General features: G+C 40.1%; 1 long non-coding RNA gene across 2 annotated transcripts; it reads right to left on the minus strand.

The window, feature by feature from the left end:
• Positions 1-3,745: 3,745 nt before the first annotated feature.
• Positions 3,746-6,974, minus strand: LOC116014027. Of its 2 annotated transcripts, none has more exons than XR_004097331.1 (2): positions 6,723-6,974; positions 3,746-4,132 (listed from the first exon to the last, which is right to left on the minus strand). It is a non-coding gene; the product is annotated as an uncharacterized LOC116014027 (long non-coding RNA). The 2 variants fall into 2 exon arrangements; XR_004097330.1 differs by having other exon boundaries at positions 3,746-4,129; positions 6,723-6,963.
• Between the last annotated feature and the right edge of the window lie 2,461 nt (positions 6,975-9,435).

Consider the following 9,435-nt stretch of genomic DNA (forward strand, 5'->3'; position numbering starts at 1 on the left):
TCCTCGGCCAGTTGCAGGGTTTGCGACAAGGTGATTCTTCGGTCGCGGATTATCTCGGGCGAGCGCGGGTGCTGGTGGAGGACTTGGCACTGGTTGGACGTCCGGTCACCCTCGACGATCAGAATCTTTACGTGTTCTGCGGACTTCGCCCGGAGTTTCGGCCGCTGGTGGCGCCTTTGACGCGCGGAGCTCCGGTGACTCTCGGTGAGCTTTCCGATTATCTGGTTTCGCAGGAATTTATCTGCGCGGAGGATGTTGTTGAACCAGGGGCTCCGGTGGCTATGGCTGCCAGGCGAGGCGGAGGTGGCAGGTTCGGTGCTTCGCAGCAGCGCGGTCGTGGGCGATAGAGGGGCCGTGGCCGCGGCGGTCAGCGTGGTCGTTCGGGTGTCCGGTGCCAAATCTACGGCGGTGGTGGTCACACGGCATTGAACTGCTTCCGTCGCTACTCCACTGGACATGATCGTGCGCCCCAGGCTCATATGGTCTATTATGGTGCTGGTGATGAGGTTGAGTCCGTTGGCTCTCAGCAATGGTTCCCAGACACGGGTGCTTCCAATCATGCTACCCCGGACCCTTCTATGCTTTCTTCTTCGGCTGGCTACAGTGGCACGGACACCCTTCGGGTTGGCAACGGTAACGGTTTACCTATTATTAGTACTGGTTTTTCTGCGGTTGTTACTCCTCGTCGTTCTTTTAGTTTGTCTGAGGTTTTACTTGTTCCTGGTTTATCTGCTTCACTTTTATCTGTTCAAAAATTTGCTAACGAAAATAGTGTCTTCTTTGAGTTTCATCCTAATTTTTTTCTTGTGAAGGACCTTTCGACCAAGGAGGTTCTGTTTAGAGGTCCGGCTTCGGGCGATTTATACTCGTGGCCAGTTTCTCAGTCGAGTCCTGCTGCGCTTATTGCCGCTCGTGGTTCGTCTACTCTTTGGCATAATCGGCTTGGGCATCCTCACAGTCGTGTCTTACGTCAAGTTTTGAAGTCTTGTTCACTTAATTCTACTGTTAGCTCTAGGTTATGTTCTGCTTGTCAGTTGGGAAAGTCATCCCGTTTTTCTTTAGCTCGCGTTGAAACTACTACTACTCATGTTTTAGAATTAGTCTATACAGATATTTGGGGGCCTGCCCCGTTGCTTTCGTGTAATGGTTTTCGATATTTTGTGTTATTTGTTGACGATTACACTCGGTATATTTGGTTTTTCCCTATGCGTGCAAAAACAGACATTTATGCTATTTTTGATCAATTTCGCTCTCTTGTTGAACGGTCTTATAATCGCAAGATTATTTCTATACAATCTGATCTAGGGGGAGAGTATAAAAAATTGCACGATAAGTTTCTCTCTTGGGATTAATCACAGGCAGTCCTGTGCTTATACCCATGAGCAAAATGGTCGGGTAAACGCCGTCATCGGCATATAGTGGAAACTGGGCTCGCTCTAATGGCTCAGGCCTCTGTTCCTAGTCGTTTCTGGGATTATGCGTTTGAAACTGCCGTCCATCTTATTAACAAACTACCTACTTCTGTCTTGAATGGTGATAGCCCGCACTTTCGGCTGCATCGTTCATCTCCGTCCTATTCTTTTCTCCGTGTCTTCGGTTGTCTCTGTTTCCCGTTGTTACGTCCTTATAATCGCAATAAGTTACAGTTTCGGTCTGCACCATGTGTTTTTCTGGGCTATCCACCTTCCTTCCGTGGCTACCGCTGTTTGGACCTTGCTACTAATAAGTTCTTCATCTGCCGTCATGTGCGGTTTGATGAAGCCGTTTATCCGTTTGTCTCCTCTGTTTCTGTGCAGGGTGTTCGTTCTTCTTCTCCAGATCTGCCATGGGGTGCGGGTGGTGTTCGTGTTTCGGACTCATCTCCTGTGTCTGCCGTTCCTGCTCCTGATCCCGACCTGGACACCCGGGCTTCGAGCTCTCGCACAGTGACTGATGACCATGAGGTAGCTGTGGTTCCTTCTCGGCAGCCTGTTCGTTCTCGTCGCCAGGCACGGCCTACTGTTCGTTCTCATGGAATGGCTTTGCGGAGTCAGTCTCAACCTGGTGATCAGTTTTTTGCCTTGGCTGCTCAGGTTAGTGTTCCTGAGCCCACGTGTTATTCGCAGGCCGTGTTGTTTCCAGAGTGGCGTGCTGCCATGGATCTTGAATTCAATGCGCTACTCCACAATCAGACTTGGAAATTGGTTCCTATTACGCCCGGTATGAATGTCGTAGGGTGTAAATGGGTGTTCAGGACGAAGAGGAAGGCTGATGGCACAGTTGAACGTCACAAGGCGCGTCTGGTTGCGAAGGGGTTTAACCAGGTGGCTGGCCAGGACTTTTTTGAAACGTTTAGTCCTATAGTTAAACCGACGACTGTTCGGCTCTTGCTTTCTTTGGCTGTTTCTCGAGACTGGTGTGTTCGTCAGTTGGATGTTCATAACGCATTTCTCAATGGGGCTCTGGCTGAGACAGTTTATATGCGTCAGCCCCCGGGGTATGAGGACAAGTCTGCGCCTGATCATGTGTGTTTGTTGCAGCGTTCTTTGTATGGCCTCAAGCAGGCTCCACGGGCGTGGTTTACTCGGTTGCATGCTTTCTTGGTTTCAGTTGGTTTTACTCCGTCGCAGACTGACGTATCCTTATTTATTTATTCTCGTGATTCGGTTCATGTTTACCTGCTTGTCTATGTGGATGATATCCTGATCATGGGTTCTGATTCCTCTCGTGTGTCTGCTGTTGTGTCTCGGTTGGCGACTGAGTTCAAGATTTGGGACATGGGTTCTCCTTCATTCTTTCTTGGGATTGAGACTGTCCCTATGGCTTTCGGGATGCTCTTATCTCAACAGCGATATATGCGGGATATTTTGAAGCGGGCTGGTATGGTTGATTGTAAGCCTCTTGCTACTCCGGTCTCTACGGCTCGAGACACTCCAGTTGATGATGTTCCTTATGCTGATCCTACGCAGTATCGTAGTCTCGCTGGTGCCTTGCAGTATCTCACGGTTACTCGCCCTGATCTGTCTTTCGCGGTTAATCGGTTGTGTCAGCATATGCATGCTCTGACGACTGCTCATTGGGCTCTTTTGAAGCGTGTTCTTCGCTACGTCAAAGGTACTCTACATTATGGGCTCCATATTCGTAAGTCTGCCTCGATTGCGATTCATGCTTTCTCTGATTCGGACTGGGCTAGTGATACTACTGATCGTAAGTCCACCTGTGGTTTTGCGGTCTATTTTGGTGATAATTTGGTTGCGTGGGCTTGTCGCAAGCAGCGTACCGTGGCCCGGTCGTCTACTGAGGCTGAGTACAAGGCTTTGGCTGATGTGTCTGCTGAGGTTACTTGGTTGGTTTCTCTTCTTCGTGAGCTTGGTCTTAGCTCAGCTGTGCCTCCCACTCTCTGGTGTGATAATTTGGGTGCCACCTACCTTTGTGCCAATCCAGTGTTCCATGCTCGCACAAAGCACGTGGAGCTTGACTATCACTTTGTCCGTGATAAGGTTGCTAAGAAAGAGCTGCAGGTTCATTTCATATCCACGAAGGATTAGTTGGCTGACATCTTCACGAAGCCTCTCGCAAGTGCTCGGTTTGCTCTGTTGAGGGACAAGCTCAATGTCGCTTCGCACCCTTGTGCTTGAGGGGGAGTGTTAGGACTCTAGTGTTAGTCATTAGTTAGGAGTCTTACTTGTGTTAGTATTCATATATTACTTCTGTACTACACTACGTATGTTAATCAATCTCAGACTATAATCTTCATCCTATTCTCTAGCATGATCGACTTGAAATATTATATTATAGCAAACTTAGATATGGGCCTCATACTTCAATTTCCTAACATTAGCATTTACAAGTGCCTGCCAACTCAGTGAAAGCCAACGTAACGTAGATATGCACACTGTCAACCCATCCAATCCATACATTACAATTCAAAAAAAAAAAAAAAAAAAAAAAAACGCCGATTTTGCTACACCAGAACAGGAGTAACATGATTCAGTCTGTTCCCTAGCAATCTAGCCCAAGTTTTTGAAATCTAATGCTACCACACCAACTTTAAGTAAGATTACTGCCCCATCTTTTCAGATGGCTACTGGAATTCCTAAAGCTCCTGCAACACCTGGTCTTCCTGGAATAGGTTCAACTATACCATTGTCTTCTAGTACAAATGTTCCATTTTCATAACCAAAAAAAAACAAAAAAACAAAAAAAAAAAACACGCCGGTTAACCGTAAAAAACAACCAAACACTCAAACGCCCAATTACTAGTAAATGCACAAGGAAACTGCTGACAAAATGGGAATGCCAAACGCACACGATTCTCTGAAACATTAAATTAAAAATGGTAATAAAATAAAAAACAATCAAAAAGACATAACAACCCCCACAATATTAAATATCAGCGTAAAATGGGTTAAAAAACACGCATTCAATCTGACACGTTAAATCAAAAAAATGAATGACCAAGATTGAATCTCACAATCTCATTAAATTAAAAATGGTAATTTTAATACATTAAAAAACAAAAATTCCCCCATACAATAAACAACAAAAGTCTTACTATTCTACCATTCAAACGCAAAACCATAAAACACACGCACAACCCCAAAAATAAAATTAAAAAAAAAAACATATTTTATGGTTTTTGACAACTGGAAAACCCCATTATCGCTCACAGAATAGTATGCACATACTTATAAACTACAGTGCACAGACCCTATATTATGACGGGTGACTACGCACACACGCCAAGGCTATCCCACACAAAGTGGAAAAATGATCCACATGACCCTTATTCCCTCAACTAATGTACACATTAAACCACGTTGCCACACACACGACAACACTGATAAATAATTTTAATACATTAAAAAAAACAACAATACCCCCAAACAACAAACAACAAAGAGTCCTACTATTCTACCATTCACACGCAAAATAAAAAAACACACACACAACCCCAAAAAAAGGCAACAAAAAAAAAACAAACATATTTTTATGCTTTAACTTTTTAAAAGTGCAAAAGTTATATTATTATGCTTTTGTGGTTAGAGTATACAAAATATTGCTACACACAGACCTACCATTCTAATAATTAAAAAAAATAATGCCGAAAAACATACCAATCAATTTATTAAAACAACATCAAAGGACAAAAAAAACACACACACACAACCCCTATAACCGAATCACTCCCCACACACAAATCCCCATACACACCGCCGCTTACCATAAAAAACAACAAAACACTCACTAACGCCAATTTATTAATAACCCAAAATTGAGAATAAGCATGTCAATTCATATCAACATAAACATATACGCATGAAACAAAAACTAATAATAGTGAAATGCAATCTCAACTGAACGCACATACCCATTATTGTTACGCACAGACATATCATTCTAACAATTAAAAAAATGCTAGAAAACATACAAATCAATTTATTAAAACAACATTAGAGGACAAAAAATACATACACACACAGCCAGAAAAAAAAACACTGACATTCTAATAATTAAAAAAATACCGAAAAACATACCAATCAATTTATTAAAACAACATCAAAGGACAAAAAAAAAAAAAAAAAAAAAAAAAAAAAAAAAAAAAAAAAAAAAAAAAAAAAAAAAAAAAAAAAAAAAAAACAAAACGCACATTGCACTAATAAGAAGCTTGAGTTTTTCCATTGACCATTGTAAATCCAAAGTGTATTCATAAATATATCACCATAGATTGATAATAAACCACAGTGCTCCAATTATCTATAATAACAAGTTGATTTTCTTTGTCAGAAACAGCATTTCAAGGCAAATTCATTCTTTTTAGTTTCTTCATGTTTTATCCACCTTGGCTTCACAATTTGGGTTTGGGTTTTCTCAAACCAATGGTTAATTTTGAGTTTTCTCAAATCAAACTGTAGGGGTGTTAATCGCCTAATCTTCAAAAACAACGTAACTATATAATAACCCACCAACCTTGGGTATGTATGGAATGTTGAATCTATGGGCATCTATTCTATACATACAATCAGCTGCAATATGAATTCAACAAGTGTAGCTTACTATTCACTGCAAAAAAGGGGGCCTTGCTTGTGATTTATAACAGAATAATAAACACTGGTTGACATCATGACATTAAGTGGAAGGTATACTTAATTGCCATGTTTAGGGTAAGTGCAGCTCACTCTCTGCACCGTTGAAATGCATACACTAAAAGGCGGAAACCCAAAAAAAAAAAAAACGCACATTGCCAGAAAACAAAAAAAATAAAGAATCAACAACCCCGCCTCACATGACCACCGCTGCCCACCGTCCAAATACCTCGCCGAAAACCCATCCCAAAACCCAAAAACAAAACACAGTGCCGGAAAACAAGAAAAAAATAAAGAAGCAATACCACGGCCGCTACCCGTCAACCCTCTACGCCAGAAAACCAAACCACCCTTAAGTAAATAAAACATCACAAGCCCCAACCCCCCTCCCCCGGCACACCCGACGACCGTCGCTGCGTCCAAAATGAAATGCATACACTAAAAGCCGAAAACCCCTGCCCAAAACCAAAAAATTTAAAAAAAAATTAAAAAAAAATTAAAAAAGGAATCAGCAACCCCCCGCCTCACACGACCACCGCCGCCCACCACCCAAACACCTCGCTGGAAACCCATCCCAAGACACAAAAAAAAACCTAGCAAATGCTTTATATACGAAATAACAAAAAAAAAAAAAAAAACTATTGAAAAACGAAATACCTTGAGCACCACCGGAGGAATTCGCCCGACGCCGCTTAGACCGCCTTGTGAAATAGTTAGTCATGAATTTTCTCCCCGGAATGCACACACGACGGCGACAGAGATGGTGTCTGGACAGAGAGTGACTAAGGGAGAGAGATGAAGTGGACTACTAAATGCACAAGGAAACTGCTGACAAAATAGAAATACTAAACGCACACGGTACTGCTGAAACAATGAATTAAAAATGGTAATAAAATAATAAATAAACAAAAAGACATAATTGCCCCCACAATATTAAACATCAGCGTAAAATATGTTAAAAAGCACACATTCAATCTAACACGTTAAATCAAAAAATAAATGACCAAGATTAAATCTCATGATCTCATCTAACTAAGGTGGTCTCACTGGATCTAAATTCTATATATATAGACTAGTGTTCAAATGAGTCCATTTTATTATAACATTGTGTTGTTGCACAGTCTGGTTTCACATATAATATTCTACGAAGACAATATTGCATTATTGCATAGTCGGGTTGTTTAATTATAACAATGATACAAAACTTGTTGCACAAATGAAAAAATAGGAATGTAAGTTGTACAATAAAACTCGTGAACTTGCACAATAGCCCACAAAGTGGTGCACAGATCAACCCCTAGCCAGCCATACACGAGTGGTGGCACAATACCAAACGTGGAACACATTTATGTAGTTACACACAAATTCAAAAAAAAAAAAAAAAACTACATAATTGGCAACTACCATGGAGTTGCATAGATAAAAACTTCACGATGCACAATTCATAATCTCATGGGATGGAATTTTTGAAATTCAAATTCCACGGTTAAGCACGATATGCTCCTAAAAATATGCAAATCACCTATAATTAAATTTAATCCAAATAAATAACAATTCAAAAATTACAAATCAACCCTGGAAATTACAGCACTAAAAAAGTTGGGTCACACTTGTGTGAGACCGTCTTACGGATCCTTATTCGTGAGACAGGTCGGGTCAAAGCACCATGCAAATGTCATACTTATATGTGCAAATGTCATACTTATATGCTCAAATATAACACTAATCAAGAATACAATTTTTGTTACTTAAAAGAGAAAAAGTAATACATTTTCATAATAAGTAATATTGACAAGTGCTCCTTACTTATAAGGGCAAATATAATACTTTTGAGGAAAAATGTAATACTTTTAAATCGAAATGTAAAAGTATTGTATTTTCCTTAAAAGTATTACATTTACCCTTATAAGTAACAAAAATTTTATTCCTGATTAGTATTACATTTGACCATATAAGTATGACATTTGTGCATATAAGTGTTACATTTACATCTTGACCCGACCCGACCCGTTTCATGGTGAGACGGTCTCACACAAGTTTTTGCCAAAAAAGTTTTTAAAATAATGCCATTACACTGCTGGAAATCTTCATTTTTCCGACCACCAAAAAGTGGTCGGAAAATGGCGGGTGGTTGGTAATTGGTCGGAATTACCGTCCACCGGTGGTCGGTAAGATTTAGTAAGAAAAATTAAATTTTGAATTGCCGACCACTGTGGTGGTCAGTAATATTTAGTAACATAAAATCCTGCAAATATCAAATGAATTTAGCCTATTATAATTATACAAATTTCAACACCACAATTTTAAATTCAACACCACAATATTAACCATTTAAGGGAATCAAACATTATTCAATCATTTAAATCCAATGTGTAACAATTACTTCAACATCAAAAATACAGTTGTCAAAACATTACTTAAGTTTGCAGCTATTGTTTCACCATCCAAAACACATTTTAAAAACATTAAAACAATACACTATCTAATCTTGATCAAGGGGTATAGTGTATCATCATCGGAGGTGGAGGGGGTAGTGTATTGTCATTGGAGCACTTGTTGTTTGGATCTTGATCATGACTACTAAGATTTGCACTAAAGTGAGCAAGTGTTGCTTCCATTTTCTGGACAATGTCACGGATACTTCGATTTTCCTCTAGCATATCTTGTTGCTGATGTTGCATCACTTGATTTTGATCCTCTAATTCCTTAATTCGAGCCTCGCAAGATGCATGTGAAGTTGATGGCCCAATATTTGATTTCCGGTGTATCATAGCTTCGGGGAAGTAGTGTGGGGTATCTAATCCAAATCCTCAAATGTACCCTCCTTTCCTCATGCCACCAGTGGCCTCCAACCACACTGCTTCTTCTGTCACTTGAGGTTGTGTTTGCTTCAAGTTGGTCACAATTTCCTGAACAGAATCACAGAACTAAAGAAATTCAGTACTTTATTGTTACTCAGAATCACATAACCAAATAACAGATAGGGATTGCAATGTTTTACTCAGTTTCAGTATTTTATTGTTAATTTGTTACTATTAGTATGTTAAAATAAAAAATCTTAATTCAACAGCTAGCCAAACTATATGGCCATCTTTGTTTTCAGTTTTTCTTTGGTCACTGATTGAAGTTGTACATGAGCTAGGTATGCCTACTCAGATGGGAAAGGTGAACATAGCCTAGCCTGGGTTGGTTTACTAAGTACTTACAACAATTAGAACAATTATGTATGAGTAAGAAATCTTACAATTACTTGAACATAACTCCAAAAAGACAACATACAATCAACCATCTAGAATAATTTTACTCATGGCCAGAACACATGATATATGTTGTGCTAAATTGTCTTAAAAGTTCAAAAGAAGCATTTCAA

This window comes from Ipomoea triloba, chromosome 3 (assembly GCF_003576645.1).
Source record: "Ipomoea triloba cultivar NCNSP0323 chromosome 3, ASM357664v1".
NCBI classification, from domain to species: domain Eukaryota; kingdom Viridiplantae; phylum Streptophyta; class Magnoliopsida; order Solanales; family Convolvulaceae; genus Ipomoea; species Ipomoea triloba.